At 43.9% G+C, this 18,162-nt stretch overlaps 1 protein-coding gene across 5 annotated transcripts in view; it reads left to right on the top strand.

Annotated features, from left to right (window-relative positions):
* Window positions 1–18,162, top strand: part of MYLK4 (myosin light chain kinase family member 4) — a 97,041-nt gene that overhangs the window by 21,875 nt on the left and 57,004 nt on the right. The gene's annotated exons all lie outside the window — the stretch shown is intronic.

Consider the following 18,162-nt stretch of genomic DNA (forward strand, 5'->3'; position numbering starts at 1 on the left):
TTATCAACTATTAACAATCCCAATAGAGTGGGACATATTTTACAACTGATAAACTTACATTAACATATTATCACTCAGAGTCCATGGTTCACATTAGGGTTCACTCTTGTTGCTGCACATTCTGTGGGTTTGGACAAATATATAATAACAGTATCTACCATTATAGTAACTTAAAAATTAAAAAGTGTCAAGATGAAACATTAAGTCTTCGAAAAGCTGCTATCAGTGATGAATTTTCTAAGGACAGTTTTTTGCAACATGATCTGAAGTATGTTTTAATGATTGTTGCTTTGGTTGGTTGATTTCTTTATGCAACTACAGCCAGCCTAGATAGATGAAAATGTCCACTTTCTTTACCACCACAAATTCAGGTTCTTCTCTGCAACTGCAAGGTAACAGTGACCTCCAGTGGGGAAAAGTTGCAAAAGTTACTGCAGCAATGCAGTGAAGTCACAGCATTTTAAGCTAATCCTAATTGTTGGAACGAATGTCAGGCCACTCTCAGCTCTCTGTTCGTAGACACAGAAGCTGCTAGGAAAGACTACACTGGAACTAATGATTCCCTCATTTATATACAATAAGGCTGGAAGATTATAAACTAAATGCAGTTTGCCAGCATGCTCTAAAATACTTTGTTTCATTAAACCATGTATTAATATGTTTCCCATGCTCAGTATTTTGTTAATCATAATTAAGTCTTGACTACACAGTGGAACTGACATTTCACTAAAGATAGATCAGGAAGGTGGGTAATCCAAAATTTACCCTGTTTAGCTTTTTACAATGTCACCCACTTGCCAGTTTTGCAGGGTTGCCTACTCACATATTTTACCTAATAATGAGAAGTTATAATGTGACACATTCTTACTGTGCAATCTAGTTTCACATAAGACCACCAGCTGGAATTTCATTTCTGCCTCTTGCTACTTCTGTGACATCGAGAATATTATTTAGCCTCTCTTAACTATTTCCTCATCTGGGGTTAATAACATTGACCCCCCCCCCACCTCCCCCCGCCCCCAGAGTTGTTGTATAAAGCAGTTAACACAGTGCTTGGCTTAGAGAAAAAAAAAGCTGCATGAACAAAACGATACACTCTTACTGTTAATGTAGCTAAACTTTACACCATCTACCGTTCTAGTAATTTATGGGGCATATTGTCTGTGACCCAATATCTTTCCTGCTCAGAGTCCTACAGATCTGGTTTCCTGAAGGACATTTTCTTCTTTCATGTCTTTCCACACTTAATTTCTTCCTGTGGGTGATGCTGTCAGGTTTCTCAGGCACTGGCCTGGGATCCTGGCATCTTCATGCCACATTGCCTGGAGCTATGGGCTCCCCCTCCCTTCCCTGTCATATCCTGTCAGATACCAAATTCTGCACACGATTTCTTGAAATGTGTCTTACATCTCTCCTTTTCATTCCTACTGGTATGACTGCAGAATGTGTTAGTTCCTCCCCATCCCAACTGTCCTCTAAGGATGTGAACAGACTAGTTGCCATCAGAGACTGAAGGGGAATGGAACTTCTTCCAGTCTGGCAAGAATAAGATGCCCAAGTACTACCAAGGTCACAGGTGTGAAAATGCCTTGGAAAATCAAAAGCATTAAGCAAGGCATAATGGTAGGATCGTTTTATTATTATTATTTTTTGAGATGGAGTCTCGCTCTGTCGCCAGGCTGGAGTGCTGTGGCACGACCTCGGCTCACTGCAACCTCCGCCTCCCAGGTTTAAGCGATTCTCCTGCCTTTGCTTCCGGAGTAGCTGGGACTACAGGCGGGCACCACCACGTGCAGCTGGTTTTGGTATTTTTGGTAGAGATGGGGTTTCACCATGTTGGCCAGGATGGTCTCGATCTCTTGACCGTGATCTGCCCACCTCGGCCTCCCGAAGTGCTGGGATTACAGGCGTGTTATTTGATGTGCATAAGAACTTAGCAACACAGGCTTCGTAGAACATGAGAGAAGGCAGAGACTATTTTATTGGACAAATGCAACTCAGTATGTCATGAGAGCCAGGTGGTGGATGGCTACTTTACACCTGATGCAGACAGTGTACAAAGATTTATAAATTAGGAAATTACAACAGTTACTAACAAAAGGGGCAGGAGAGATTCCTTTGGTGTCTTGTCCAGAACCTTTGTCTCTTAATACCCCAAATGGTGAACCACCAGACCTGACTTACCTAGCTGTTAGATACCACAGCAGAAGCTGTGTCTCCACCTTCCATTCTCTGTCCTTTTCCCCTGAGAATTGCCACAGTCTGTTAGAGTGTATTTTCAAATGAAATTAGCTGGGGATGTCAGGAAGAATGGAAAGCCACCAGGCATACAGTCTAGCTCTGAAGCTAGTTCACCGTAACGTAATGACTTATCGTTGAAACCCATCAGAGTCTCCTTCCCATTATTCTATTTCAGTATTATGTTTTTGCATGATCAATATTCTCTTATGTGAGATTTTTAATATTATTCCAACACATAATATTAGAGATTTGCAATGCAGGTTAGAGTGTTAAAGGCTCTGAGAGGTTTCTGTTAAAAAATTAGCTGGGCGTCGTTGCAGGTGCCTGTAGTCCCAGCTACTTGGGAGGCCGAGGCAGGTGATTCCTTTGAACCTGGGAGGCAAGGTTGCAGTGAGCGGAGATCGCGCCATTGCACTGCAGCCTGGGTGACAGAGCAAGACTCCATCTCAAAAACAACAGCAGCAGCAACAACAACAATAATAACAAATATTTTAAACCAGGCACATGGGAAGCATGTAATAAATGTTAACTTATATCTGTAACAGTGTCATTATTTATCCTGAGAGCTTTCAAAATTTGTTTGACTTCTGACCTTTTCTTTTTCCTGACTCATTATTAACATTTTAGGGAGCTATGAGATGTGCTTTGGGGCGTGCTGGTTTAGGGTGGACTGAAGATGGACTTTGATATCAAATAGGCCCAAATTCAAATGCCCTTGGAGACCACCTACTGGCTGTGTGACCTAAGTCATTTAGCTTTTCTGAGTTTCAGTTCTTGGTTCACCAAATTAGTGTAATAATGCCAACCTTGCAGGATCATTGGGAGGATTAAATTAGCAATTTGTCTGTTAGAGATGTGACTCAAAAACTTAATTTCTGTTCTGCTTCATTGTTTTTCCCCAAACCTGTTCTCATTCTCTCTCCTCTTCTATGCCTTTTGAAATCCTTCAAGGCCAGAGTTAAATCTCACCACAGTTGATTCTAATTTTACCTCCCCAGTTTGCATTGATTACATACGCTGAGCCAGGTGTGTGCATAGTTTTGGGGCCCTGTGTGATAAATACTACGTCATGGGTTTGGACCTCCATTCCTGAAAAGCTGGAGCTCCCTCCCCATGGAGATCATTCTCTGTATTTCGTTGTATCCTTCGCATGAGACATGTCCATTCTCAATTGTGTACTAGTTTTTACCAATACATTTTAGGCATAATTTTGTCTTTGATGTCTTAGAAGTGAAGATAATGATTAATGTACTTATTTCAAATATTTAAACAATGTAATGAATAGGGTCAGCCTTCATATAGCAGAATATTTGGAATAATATAGCGTTTGTATATTTTTTCCCAAGAGCTTCCAAGGATTGGATTTTTAATCATTTCTAGACTGGCAGAAGCAATTTTAAGCAGTCAGAGTGGCCTGACATGCCGTGGCTTTCTTCATTTACCTTCAGATCAGAGTGTCAAAAATGAGAGAAAAATACCTGTAGTTCTGGGTGCTTTCTGTCCCCTTATGAAGAAGAAGGCAGCCTGATTCTTGTAAGTTAGGACTTGTCTGTTAACTGTTACTGAAATGGCTCTAATATGGGAAGAATTGTTTGTAATGATGGCTAAGAGGCATTGCCCAGATTCTGAAGTTCCTTCTGAATCATCTAAGAAAGAGTGCCTTAATTTGAACTTAGTTTTGTTCGTTTTACATATGCTAAGCTTTGACAGGTGCTGTTTTATGTGAGATGCAAACATGGTCATCTATCACAAGCTGGAATCTGATTGCTCAGAGTGGCTTCTGCCTGGGCCTCAAGCACTCCCTGGGAGCTGGCTACAAATGCAGGCTCTCGGGCCCCATCCAACCTGCTGAATGGGAATCTGCATTTTATCAGGGTTCCTGGATGACTCATGTGCACATCAAAGTGTGAGAAGCACTAGAATATTCATTAACCCCTCCAGTCAAATAATGAAGTTTACTTCAAAAAACTGCTGAAAGAAAAAGGTAACAGGTACTACTGCAGTTGTGAATGTATGCTTACCTAGGTAATATTCATATGCGTATTACATTTAAATACACACACATATATACACGTATATGTGTGTGTATAATATGTATGTGTAGGAGTGTACATATATATAGTCTTTCAGGCTATTCCTTGGGAACCAGGCAGCATCCTTTCTTGAACATTTTAAGAGCATATTTTCCTTGATAAGATAAATATTTCTAATAATAGTCCTTTCCATTAGATTTCCCAGGCCGACAAAACACAGAACTTGTCCTGCGGCCAGTAAGATAAGCCTGGGTGAGAGGATGTGTGAAGTGGCAGCACTCCCTCTGCCCTGGGAGGGTCACATTGGTCCCCTGGAGGGCAGGTCTGAGTTCCAAGTTCCAAGCCCATTCGAAGGGTGGTGGCCCCGTGACAGACGCTGACAGACCGCAGCATGGGAATGCCTTGGTCTGCCCTTGTCAGCAAAGCAGCAGATGGTTTAGCGAAAGCTGCCTATGTGCTGGATAAGTTAACAACCTGTGAGATTCCATCCCGTAACAGAGTTGCTTCTGGCAGGTGCCCGTTAGCAAGGGTTTGCCGACACGAGTACGTGCGGCGTGGAGCAACTGAATACCATTGCATTCTACTGTCGCTGGTTTTAGCATGTTTTTTGGCTCATAAGTTCCCAGGGTTGAATGGAAAGGTCACTAGTGTCTGGAGTTTGTGGTCCATTTGGGCTTTGGCACTCACGCTAGATAAGTGACCTTGACTTTGAGCAAGTTGTGGGATGCTCTGACATTTATTATTTATTTATCAGGGATGAGAACCATCGTAGATAAGAATCACCTGGGGTACTAGGTTAGCATCCAGATTCCCAGGTTCTCCTAGCGCCACCAAAGCAGCATCTCTGCGGGCGAAACTTGGGAATCTGTGCTTTCGATAACCCTCCAGGGGTCTCATGAGAAGTGTGGTTCGTGCTGTTGGAGGGAATCCACTTGATTGCTATCCACTCACTTTCCTCCTTCATCCTTCTAAACTCGCTCATACCAGGAGGCGCCAACTGACAGCTGAGAGTGATATTGTGTCATTGCTAGGGATTGGTTCGACTATAATAAAAAACGTATTAAGTTTTAAAACATTTGAGCTCTATCTGGGCTGACTACGCACCGCCCCTCCCTCCTACAGCTCAGTCAGTCTTGTGACCATGTAGGCTTCCTTCTCGGTGAGTGAGGCTGATGACGCACGCCTGTTAGGTGGTTCCTCGTTCTGAGTGAACACTCCACGCTCATTTTGGCTGATACCATTGAGTTTCTAGCTCCTCCCATTGTTTGGTTGGCTTCTGAGGTCTGTTGATCTCTTGGGATCATGAATTCATAGAAAACTGTAGGGACTGTAGTTTTTACACACATATTTCCATTTCCACCATAACTCTTCTGCCTTTGCATCAGCTGTGCTATGACTGAAATAGGAAAAATTTTATGGGGATAAAAACTTGGTTCTCTTATACCTAGTGAAGTCAGAAACCTTTCTCTGACAGAAGGCTGGCTTCCTTTACAGTTTGCGTAAAAGACCTAATATGTGGTTGAAGTAGCAAAAGCCTATTTTTGCAGGGTAAAAACAACAGATTATAAATAATTCAAAAAGAAGAAGGATATAATTTGACAGTTTAAAGAAGAGACCATTTTTTTCTGTGTGAAAGCAGGTAGAAGGGCCATTCTCTGCCTGAATAGTTTATTATAATAAAGTCAACCTTCCTTGAATCGACTGGAGAAATTGAATGAAATCCAACTCCAGTGTTATTTAGCTCTAAGCACATCCACAAATAGATCAAGGGAGCAGATGGGGACAGAGGGTCAAGGAAGGTTGTGAGTGAAAGAATGTTTGGATGGAACAGCTAGGGCTAGGTGGAGTGAAGCCCAAACTCTCTGTGATGTAGGGTCACTCCCAGCAGAAACAAAGCACAGTGCAGTCCCTTTGGTCGTTCCTGCAAACCCTCTAGATTTTCAGTTTTATGGCATCAGAGGAAGCTACAGCAACCACCCAGGATGTTGGTCTAACACCCTCCTCGGGCTCTCTCAGCTCCAGTGGGTCTCAGGGGTCACCTGGCATGAAAGGCACAGTGTGATGTTCCTAGGGCCACTGCAGAGCTGGCTGATAAACTCTGTGAGCCCAGGATCCACTCAGGCCTACTCTGGCTGTATGTGTAGACCCAGGTGGAAGCTTCTGTAAACAGAAATACAAGGACTTGTTCTACCCCGCTCTGGCCAAGTTGAGAGGGTTTATTGAGTGCTTCCTGAGTGCTCAGATATCCACTTGGATCTAGAGAAGAGGCCAAAGAAACGGGGTTTCCATTGCACATCACGATGAGCTTTTGGACCTATGTAAATCTCTGCAGCTTGCCGAGTGGGTATTTGAAATATGGGGTTAACGCTATTGTTCTCATCTGGGCTGCTGTGCAGGTAAATATATACTGTGCATAAAATGCTTGGACTGTGCCCGGCTCAAGGTTAGCACTCACTAAATGGTAGCTAAAATCATTATTAATGGTATTGCTACCATCACTCCAGAAGCTTGTCATCTCGTGGAAGCTGGCATGTCTGATTACGTGAATCAGGAAGGAAACAAGGCTGGCCAAAGGCCAGCATGGGTCTTGGAGGCTGTAATCCTCCAGGTGCGTTTTGCGGGTGTATGAGCAGGCTGGTCCAGGGCAATTTCCAGGTCTGTTTAGGCGTCCTCCCTCTCACTGAAGTTCGTGCAGAAATGGAGTGCACTCTGCTCCCTGGAGATGGTCAGCCTGACTGCCTGTGGGTGGCCTCCCCACTGCTCAAAGGGTGATGCCGTGGTCACCTACTTGCTGCCACTTGCTCTTCCTCACCAGTCTCCTTAAAATGCCAACTTTGGAGCCAAATCTCCAGGTCCTTTTGTAATAAAAGATAACCTAGGCATATAAAACTGGACTCACAGAAACTAGCATTGATTCATTTTCCCAGTATTCATTAAGCACCCAACGGGTGGGTGTGGGCTGGATGAGTAAGGTAGGTTGAATACAATGATGAATGAAAGAAACAGTCTCCTCCTCCACCAATCTTAGAGAGAATTCAGCAGTGGAAAAGGGTGCTCAGGGTTAAGACTGGAGCAGGTGCCGCAGGAGTCCAGAGCAGGGGAATTTTATCTAATCTGTAGGGATTAAGGAAGGCATCTCTGAGCAGGTGAAGTTTCATCTGCACCTGAAGGATAGCAAGGACTAAAGCCAGGGAACATAGGAGGCGCTCAGCAAAGGCTCAGCATGGGGTGAAGGAATGCGGCCAGGCAGAGGGAGAAGCACCTCCAGCAGCCATGGCTCAGTGACCAGGTTTCAGACCTGCCTACCTAGAGTCCAGAGAAACTGGGGCCCCTTATCCAGCCCCAGAGCTGAGACACCAAGGTGCAGCCTGTTTCCGCCTCTTGTCAGTTCCCATTTCCTGATAATAATCCTACCATTTTTTGTCACCCCTAAAAGTTAATTCTAGCAGTTCCGGGATTCATTCCTGGACTTCTTAGACATGAAATTATGCTTGGTACCATTTCCCTTCCTTCTGAAATTACTGTTGCTATATTTTTAGTATGTTTTGGGGGAGTGAAAAGCATTACTTACCTCTAGTTTTCCATATAACCTCTTCTGATGACTACCCCTTTTAAATCTTTTTTTTAAAAAAGGCTATCCAGCCTGAATTAGCTTTTCTGTAAGAAAAGGTCTTTCGTGGTTTATAAATTTTAATGCAGGATGCTAACTGCCAGGATATTTTTGGACCACAACCAGGGGTTTAAGCAGCCTCCCGTAACAGATGAAACGAGGCCAGCCTGAACTGCACCTGGACACAGTGGCCCTTTCATCCTTCACGTTCAAAGTCATGACACCTCCCGCTTTCAACCTTAGGACGTCAAGAATTTTCTTTTTAAAACTCGTTTCCTGGAAATAGGTCTTTGCTGTGCTAATGGATAATTTTTCACTTCATATTTTTTTTAAGATGAATAAGTTCTATTTTTTTTCCTTTTGCAAATAAGAAAAAAAAACAGGGTATGGGGGGGCTGTGGTAAGCATCTCCTCTGTATTAAATAGCACAGGCCATTACTGTCCTGGATTTTTAAATGTTTCATTAGCAACAGGGGATTCCTACACTGCCCTATTCATTCCGCCTCAGACACTGGACTGATTATTTTGACCAAAAGTGCTGAGTAAGAGAATGTTGCCTGGAAATTCGCCTTTTAAGTGAACGCCGGGGCCTTTAACCACACAGGGACCTGCTCTTGTGGCTGTTTACAGCCCCTCATTCAATGCTGCAATGAAGGAAAACTGGAATTTTCAGATTCATCCACTTGCCCCTATTTTCTGCATCCTTCCTCCCGCTATGCTGGACAATTCTCCAAGAATAATGTATCACTCCAAGCCAGCAGGCACAAAATTAAAAGAGGGGCTCCCTCGGGGGCAGTAGATTGAGAGAGATATCCTTCTACGTGCCCTGTTGGCTCACATCTTGGCCAGCTGACAGCGCTTCCCCTCCTTGGGTTTGGCCAAGGGAGCACACACTTGTTCTCAGCCCCTCACCTCCCCGAAGGGCGTGAACTACATGCTGCAGGCAGATGGCCTGCGGAATGCTTCCCCAGCACACTGTTCTTAGCTACCTGTCCATTCATTATTGTCGAACCACTGACATTTTATCTGAAAGACCCCAGATCATGAAGTTTTGAAGGAAGTATAGTGAGTTTTTCAGTAAGGCGATGTGCTTTAGGGAGAAAATCCAGCGTTTGAAGACTGCCAACTGTGTTTCTGTCTGGATGGAGGGAAGAAGTTGCCTTGGGCCCAGGGGCCCAGCTGGGAGGGATTGCTTCAGTCACCTTTCTTGCGTATGTAAATGAAAAAAGATCACAGAAGCCACTGCCTTCATATAGGTCCTAACAGGGTCCTTTGTAGGTTGTCAGAAACTTCTCTCCCAATGGTCTTGGTGGGTAAATGCTGAAAAATGCCTCCTTGAGAGAAATAGCATGAGGCCTTCACCCCCTCCCCAGTGAGGTTCAGAGTCACTAAAACACATCCGATCCACCAAAGTCCAGTCTGGAAAGCATCCTGAGAGGCAGAAGAGAAACACTCCTTGAGGGAGCCTGGCCCTGTGCTGCAGGCAGGGTTCAGGGTCGGGGAACTATGGGAAATAGAAGACCCCTTGGTGAAACTGGAATATCAGATAATGGTGGATCGTGTTTAGTATAAGTTTGTAATAATTGGTACACATACCAAAGTTACTTGTTGCTTATCTGGAGAGGTGCGAGCTCCTTTGCCAGGATCTCTGTATCCTGCAGCCAACCTGCCTTGGCATCCTCATCTCCTGCCACTTCCTGTTTTACCCCATGAGCTTGCTGGTCCCTGAATTCTCTTCCATCTGTCTTTCCTCATCCTCCTGGCCCCACTGCCTCCCCAGCCATGCCCAGAGAGATTGGCACTCCAGCTGAGGCTGCAGCTGGGAAGCCCGTGGGGGCCACAGAATTTGTTTTCCTTCTGTCCTTCTGTCCTGGTTATCACAGTGACCAAAATTTCACCAACCTGGAAACCAAGCACATTTACATCTGCTTTGACTTGATCTGTCAAACCAATCTGTCAAGCACCCATCTCCCAATCACAGGGTCCCTGGCATCTCTTTCTTCTTCTATCCACGCCCACCCCAAGAAGCTATCTCTGCTGCTGACCTCAGAGGAAAGAGAACTGAGAATCTCCACGGTGGATGGCAGATCCTGGCTGTCTGTGTCTCTGCCTTCTGTTGCTACCTCCCCATTTTGCTATCATAGGGCTTGGCAATAGAATGGAGTCTTTGAAATTTGCTGGGCATCCTGTATTTTTATTTGCATGATAATAGGGTCATGGCCTGTAAGTGGGGCTGGCACATGAAGTGTGTGTCATAACTGTGGCTTTGCAGGAGTGTGAGCTAAAAAGCTGGAACCTTGGGAGCCCAAGCGTGAGCACAGTTGGTGGACAGTGAGCCAGGAGGGAGTGGGTAGCTCCTTTGAACCATGGCGTGTGTCACATAGCAACCAGCAAAGACTCCGTCGCCCGCTGGAGTGCAATGGCGCGATCTCGGCTCACTGCAACCTCTGCCTCCTGGGTTCAAGCGATTCTCCTGCCTCAGCCTCCTGAGTAGTTGGGATTACAGGCGCACCACGCCTGGCTAATTTTTGTGTTTTTAGTAGAAACGGGGTTTTACCATGTTGGCCAGGATGGTCTCGATCTCTTGACCTCGTGATCCGCCCGCCTTGGCCTCCCAAAGTGCTGGGATTACAGGCGTGAATGATAGCTACAAATAATAATAATGACGATGATGAGATATGAACCATCTTATTAGTTTTTATTTTAGAACCCGTTTCCAGGCCTATGAAATTAAAACTTCTGATTCTTCTGTCCAGATGCAACCTCGAGCGGTTAGTAGGCACTCTACAATTTTGAAGCATGACTGTCATCTTCTGTGAAGAGTGGCTGTCTTTGGGGGGCTTCCCACTCACTTGTGCATGGGGGCAGGTATCGGGGCCCCTCCTGAGACTCTAGAGGAGAAGGCAGAGTTTTTCAGTGCCTCAGCGTCTAGCTCTGGGCAGCCCTTTTTGTGGCATTCCTCCAGCTCTCCCAACTTCCATTTAACGCTGACAGCACTGCAGGGCTTTCCAGGGTCTTCTCTTTCCTTGTGGGCAGAATCTTAGAGTAGTGGAATCCAAGTTTTTATGTTTAAGGCTGAGCAGTGGCTTCATTTTGCTTTAAAAGGGAGCAGGCTTTGATTGACTTAGTTAATGGAGCCACTTCTTTAAGATCTGTGAAAACCGACAGTGAGACCAGAAAGAGCAAATCCTCTAAGTTGGGTTCCACCTGTTCTGCCCACATCCCTGAAGCCACGCAGTGGGCTGAAAAAGGCCACCTTTCAGATCGCAGAATCTGACATGTTCACAATGTCCAAGTATTTTGTGTCACGAAACCGATCTCTTCTGCTGTGAGATAATGATACAGTTTTAAGATATTTACACAGAAATTTGTTTTAGCCCAGGTAATCATTTGGTTAATTGTATAGTAGGCACCCGGGTAGGTGGCTCGTGCCTGTAATCCCAGCACTTTGGGAGGCCGAGGCGGTGGATCACCTGAGGTCAGGAGTTCAAGGCCAGCCTGGCCAACATGGTGAAATCCCATCTCTACTAAAAATACAAAAATTAGCCAGGGGTGGTGGCGGGTGCCTGTAATCCCAGCTACTCAGGAGGCTGAGGCAGGAGAATTGCTGGAACCCGGGAGGTGGAGGTTGCAGTGAGCCGAGATCCTACCATTGCACTCCAGCCTGGGCAACAGAGCAAAACTCCGTCTCAAAAAAAAAAAAAAAAAAAAAAATATATATATATATATAGTAGGCACAGCTAAGGATGTGGTAGCTACTTTAGTTTGGAGTTCCTTTGAGCCACTCTGGCTTCTCACTTTGACTTCTCATATTTGGTAATGACCTAACAACTCTGGGCATGGTTTTTGTCTCCTCTAAGTTGGAGTGAGTACTTTTCTCAATGACCGAAAGGATGCAATTTACGGACGCGGCCCCTGAACGCTCAGATCTGGTTTCAGGCCAGCTGCTCACCTAACAGTCCAAAAACACTTAAAGCTACTTCCTGGCAAATGGCTACAGCTCTGCTGGCCTTGGGCTCCTTCTCTCCTCTCACCTACTGCATCTTTCTGCTTTTTATTACATCGGTCTATAACCCAAAACATTTTCCTTTTTTGGATATTGCTGTTGGAGAATCTCAAGATAATCTTTGGACTTTAATAACAGTATACATTTTCCAAACACACTGGATATGTAGATTATTTCTCAGTCTTTTTAATGCCTTGACTCCATGAGATGTTTGCAACTGATAGCGAGAGAAGTCAGCCAGAGAAAGGGATGACTCAGCATTGTTGGCCCCTGCTTACTCCTTGGAAAACCCCTCAAAGTCTGTCTTAAAGATAAGAGACCAGGGTTATCTTACTCACCTTGTTATATAAAAACAGACCTTCTAAACACTGAGCTTGTTCCGTGCTAGAACGCCTTATGAACTAGAGAGCTCGTGGCTGGATGATCAGTTGTCAGGTGTGTTATTAATATCACAGAAGGCTGAGTGAGATGCACTCACGTGTCCTCCAGACTGCAGGATTCTTTGATTTTTAAAAATGTTAAATTCGGATGTACTTTGAGTTCTGATGTATATTCTCCCAGAACACATGAGGTTATTTCAATAAGTGCTCTGCCTATCGATAGTTAAAAGATAAGCTTTACATTCTACTTATCTACAGGATATTCTTTTTAAAAATTTTCTTTCTTTCTTTCTTTTTCTCTCTTTCTCTCTCTCTTTCTCTTTTTCTTTCTCTCTCTTTCTTTCTTTCTCTTTCTCTCTCTCTCTTTCTCCCTTCCTTCCTTCCTTCTTTCTTTCTTTCTTTCCTTTCCTTCCTTCCTTCCTTCCTTCCTTCCTTCCTTCCTTCCTTCCTTCCTTCCTTCCTTCCCTTCCTTCCTTCTTCTCTCCCTCTCTCTCTCCCCCTCTCTTCCTTTCTTTCTTGAAGTGGGGCTTTACTGTGTCACCCAGGCTGGAGTGCAGTAGTGCAATCATTGCAATCATAGCTCATTGCAGCCTTCAACTTCTGAACTCAAGCAATCCTCCTACCTTGGCCTCCCAAGTAGCTCGGACTATAGGTGTGTACCACAACGCCATGCCTGGAAAATTGTTTTAATTCTTTTTGTGGAGATGGAGTCTCCCTATCTTGCCCAGGTTGGTCTTGAAATCCTGGCCTCAAGCAGTCCTCTCACTTTAGCCTCCCAAAGTGCTGCGATTATAGGCATGAGCCATCATGCTTAGCCCCATATTCTATTTTTGTTTGTTTGTTTTTGAGGCAGAGTCTCACTCTCCTGCCCAGGCTGGAGTGCAGTGGGGCCATCTCGGCTCACTGCAGCCTCCACCTCCAGGTTCAAGTGATTCTTCTGACTCAGCCTCCCGAGCAGCTGGGATTACAGGTGTGTGCCACCATGCCCAGCTAATTTTTCTATTTTTAGTAGAGACAGAGTTTCGTCATGTTGGCCAGGCTAGTCTTGAACTCCTGACCTCAGGTGATCCGTCCCCCTCAGCCTCCCAAAATGCCCAGCCTATTCTTAATTATACATAGTTTTAGTATGCTTCAGTTGTGTTACAGGCTTTAACTTAGAAAATTGTGCTTCTTGAATTAATAGAATACAAGGTCTCCCTGTCACATGATCTTAATCATGAAGACATTTGCTAATTTTCTATTCGTGTGTTGCTGTGCTATGTACAATATTCAGAGACAGACCAGGCTGGCCTCTGTGTTCACCCCATCATTACAAAATGAATTCCCTCAAAATATCCTGCAAGAAACACACTTTGGAGTAGGCTCAAATGTCTTGGATTTTTTAGCAACTGACCATAAAAGCCTAAAAGGATGGATTTCTGTACTGTGATTTTAACTTGGGAGTAAAAAGCTTTATTCTTCCTTTCATGATTTCCCTTTTGGCTTTTACAGACCCTTCATGCTTCCTTTCTCCAGCACCAAGTGACAAAAGGTCCCTACATACCTTTCTCCCTGCGTTAGTGATTGATTTCTCCCTGGCTGGATCCAGTTGGAGGAACCCTTTCATAGCTCCTATAGATCTGAACCCTCTGGGATTTCTTAATGTGCCCCTATCCAGGACAACTCCTTTTTGGAACCTCAGGAGCAGGAACACTGGAAGACGTGCGTTTTTGGTGGTAATGACCAAGGAGTCACTGGAAAGTCCTCTATGTGTATCGCCCATCTGTAGCAGATGCTGGGTAAGGGAAGGAAAACAAGGTCATCTTTAAAATAATAAATCAGCCAGGCACGGTGGCTCACGCCTGTAATCACAGCACTTTGGGAGGCTGAGGTGGGTGGGTCATTTGAGGTCAGGAGTTCAAGACCAGCCTGGCCAACATGGTGAAACCCCATCTCTACTAAAAATACAAAAATTAGCCCAGTGGTGGTGGCACGCACCTGTAATCCCAGCTCCTCGGGAGGCTGAGGCAGGAGAATCGCTTGAGCCTGGGAGGCGGAGGTTGCCATGAGCCGAGATTGCGCCACTGCCCTCCAGTCTGGGTGACAGAGTGAGATCCTGTCTCAAAATAATAATAATAATAATAAAATAAAATAATCAACAAAGCCATTGTGAAGGGCATCAGAAACTGACAAAATAACTGTGTAGAAGACAACCAAGTTGTCTTAGATCCCAGAAATAGTGGGGCTCCAAAGTGCTGCCAACCTAATGAAGGGTGTCTGTCTAGCCAGAGATGACTGGAGCCAGAGCTACCCACAGCCCGACCACTTCTACCTGAGCTCTTATTGAGGATGCGAAAAGCCAAAACCATAAGTTTACGAGGTGCTCTGATGGGGCCATGAGTGAAGAGGAAACATGGAAAATTGATTCTAAGTGAAAGAGCAAATGCAGACCCTGGGGTGCCAGCGAGGGCGAGAGAACCTCAAGCTAACTCAGTGTGACGGAGGTCAGCAGTTTTTTTGAGAGATCTTTCCATCTGTTTTATTCCCCAATATTTGAATGCTCAATTGCTTCAGCAAATTTGTTTCAAATTAGAGCTTTAAAATAAACTCTTCCCCATGTTTCACAAGCATGGGGCACAGAAAGTTTTCAGTTAGAACCTTACTGAATTATCTTAATAATTATCAGCACTCACATAGCTTTTTCTTTTCTTTATTTTTGAGACAGGGTCTGACTCCGTCACCCAGGCTGGAGTGCAGTGGCGTGATCTCAGCTTACTGCAGCCTTGACTTCCCAGGCTTAAGTGATTACCGCACCTTAGCCTCCTGAGTAGCTGGGACTACAGGCGTGTGCTACCATGCCCAGCTAATTTTTTTGAGTTTTTGTAGAGATGGGATCTCACTATGTTGCTCAGGCTGGTCTTGAATTCCTGAGCTCATGCAATCCTCCCCCCTCAGCCTCCTAAAGTGCTGGGATTGAGGGTGTGAGCCACCATGCCCTGAATCAGCTTTTTAAAAAAACTTAACGAAGCAAAAATATGAGAAGCTGGCATATTGAAAAAATGCATATTAAGGTGATACAATAGGTTCTCAAATTGTCATGCTAAGAATTGGGGCAATTCATTCATAATTAAAACATTATATATAGGATGTATAAAATATTTTTACATAAAAATCTTTATATTTTTATATTCAGTATGCATTTACATAATTTGACGAGTCATAACGTTTTACCAAGCCTTTACTAAGACACAGCAGTTCCTACCCCTTCTGTCCCCATTCCCCCTCACCAGAGGTAAACATTTTCATTTCCTTTATCTGATTCTTTTGTTATTTACCTCCATGTGTCTAAATAATATGCATGTGTTCGTTTTTCTTTTCATATTTCGGTTTTGAAAATTGACTTCTGTAGAGAGAAAGATGAGGATTAGGTCTCTTCTATTTTCCACCTCCAACACACACACACATACACACACACACACACACCCCTTTTATGTCCTACTTCCTGCCGTCATTCTCTCAGCATAGTTATATTATAATTTTTGGTTAAATAAAAAGTGCTTCAATGATTGTGATTTTGAAAATGTTATTATTCATGGCTGAAGGCTATGTAGAGAGTACTACTATGAACTTTTATTTCTTGCTCAGCTTTTTCTTTTCCCTGGAGTTATTGGTTGCCTTGATTTTTAAAAACTTGCTTATTTTTGAAAAACACATCTCCTACCCTAAACCACACTGTATACTAATTGTCAAAATCCTTTCTACATACCTTCAGATTTATTAAATATTCCATCAATTTTATCTTCTTGAAGAAATTTCTCCAAGAGTCTTCTAACCAATCTGGGCTTTATTATATTCCACAGTAGTGGCCCTCCAAGTCTGAAGCACAGCTGGTACCTGAGGATTTCAACTCTCCAACAGTCTGGAAAGACCCTGTCTCTTTATGTTGCATCACCTCTGTTAGATATCTTTTGCTTTCCTTTCTTACTTTACTCCCCGTTTAGATGTAATACATCTTCCAGTAGTTTTCTGAGAATGATGGACGGTTGTATATTTTTGAGACCTTACATTTCTGAAAGTGTCTTGATTTTACATGTTGTACACGTTGATAGTTTGGCTTTGTTTTCCATTGTCTTCTAGCTTTCATGCAACTGTTGAGAAGTCCAAATAAGTTCAGAATCCTGATCTTACGTATGTGGCCTATATTTTCTCTCTCTAGCAACTTGGGAAACCTTCTATTTGTCCTTGTGTTGGGAAAAGTTTCTGCCAGAACCAAGAGCCACTGTCCATAAGTGGAGGAAAGTTCAGACTGAAGAAAGAGGCAGAACCACTCTAGGTTGGTAGGTAGTCAAAGGTATTCAGGAGGAACTTACATCTGAGGCAGTCTTGGGTAGCAGAAAGAAGGGGTAGATCTCTGCGCTTGCAATGCATGTGCCTCTCTAACCTTTTATACCACAAAAAGAAAAGGGAAAGAAAATAAAAGTCACAGATGGTGTGTTAAACCATCCAGTTGCTTTCTTAATCTGTTTACTTTCTACCTAAAGAAATTAGATCCCCTATAATCTGGTCAACACTCCTACAGCAGGGGCAGATATTCCTGGCAGCAGCAGTTATCTTGGTCCCCCAGTCGCTCTGTCCTGCAACTCACTTTGAGGTCAAGTACCCAGAATACATTTTCACAACACCTGGATTTTCTGAAATTTCACAGTGATAGGCTTTGTATGAGTGTTTCATCTGTTGTGCTGGACATTTGCTGGGTGCTCACATTCTACAGACTCGGAACCTTTCTTGGATAGTTTCATGTTCTCTTATTGTTTATTTATTTATATATTTACTTATTTTTGAGACAGAGTCTTCTTGCTCTGTCACCCAGGCTGGAGTGCAGTGGTGTGATCTCGGCTCACTGCAACCTCCGCCTCCCAGGTTCAAGCGATTCTCCTGCCTCAGCCTCCCGAGTAGCTGGGACTACAGGCATGCCCCACCACACCTGGCTAATTTTTGTATTTTTAGTAGAGACGGGGTTTCACCATGTTGGCCAGGCTGGTCTTGAACTCCTGACCTTGTGATCCACCCACCTCAGCCTCCCAAAGTGCTGGGATTACAGGTGTGAGCCACCATGCCCAGCCCACGTTCTCTTATTCTTGTTCTGGAACTCCTATGATTAGTATTTGGATGTTACATCTCCTAGTCTAGTCCTTTACGTTTCCTGTCTTTTTGCTTTTATTTTTCTTCTCTTTATCTACTGGCTCTGCTTTCAGGGAGACTTCTTTATTGTGGAAACTTTCTTTAGATTTTTCTTATCTACTATCATAGTCTTAATTTCCAGTAATTTCTTTTTATTCTCTGAATGTTTCTTTTACACGAATCCTATTCTTGTGACATAGATTTAATACATTTTCTTATTTCCCTGAAGAGATTAGGTTGGTGCAAGGTAACTGCAGTTTTTGTATTACTTTTAATGGCAAAAACTGCGATTTCCTTTGCACTAGCCTGGTATCAATGAGTAATTTTTAAAGTTCTCATTTCCCTGCATAATCTCTGTTGCCTCCAACTTGCTTTGTCTCATTAACTTTAGTCTCTGCTTTTTTTTTTTTTTTTTTTTTTTTTTTAGACGGAGTTTTGCTCTGTCTGCAGGCTGAAGTGCAGTGGTGTGATCTCGGCTCACTACAAGCTCTGCCTCCCGGGTTCAAGCCATTCTCCTGCCTCAGCCTCCCGAGTAGCTGGGACTACAGGCACCAGCTACCATGCCCGGCTAATTTTTTGTATTTTTAGTAGAGACGGGGTTTCACCATGTTGGCCAGGATGGTCTCCATCTCCTGACCTCGTGATCTACCCACCTCAGCCTCCCAAAGTGCTGGGATTACAGGCGTGAGCCACCGCACCCAGCCTAGTCTCTGCTTTTTTAAAAAAAATGTT

Source organism: Symphalangus syndactylus, chromosome 23 (genome assembly GCF_028878055.3).
Source record: "Symphalangus syndactylus isolate Jambi chromosome 23, NHGRI_mSymSyn1-v2.1_pri, whole genome shotgun sequence".
In the NCBI taxonomy this organism is placed as follows: Eukaryota; Metazoa; Chordata; class Mammalia; order Primates; family Hylobatidae; genus Symphalangus; species Symphalangus syndactylus.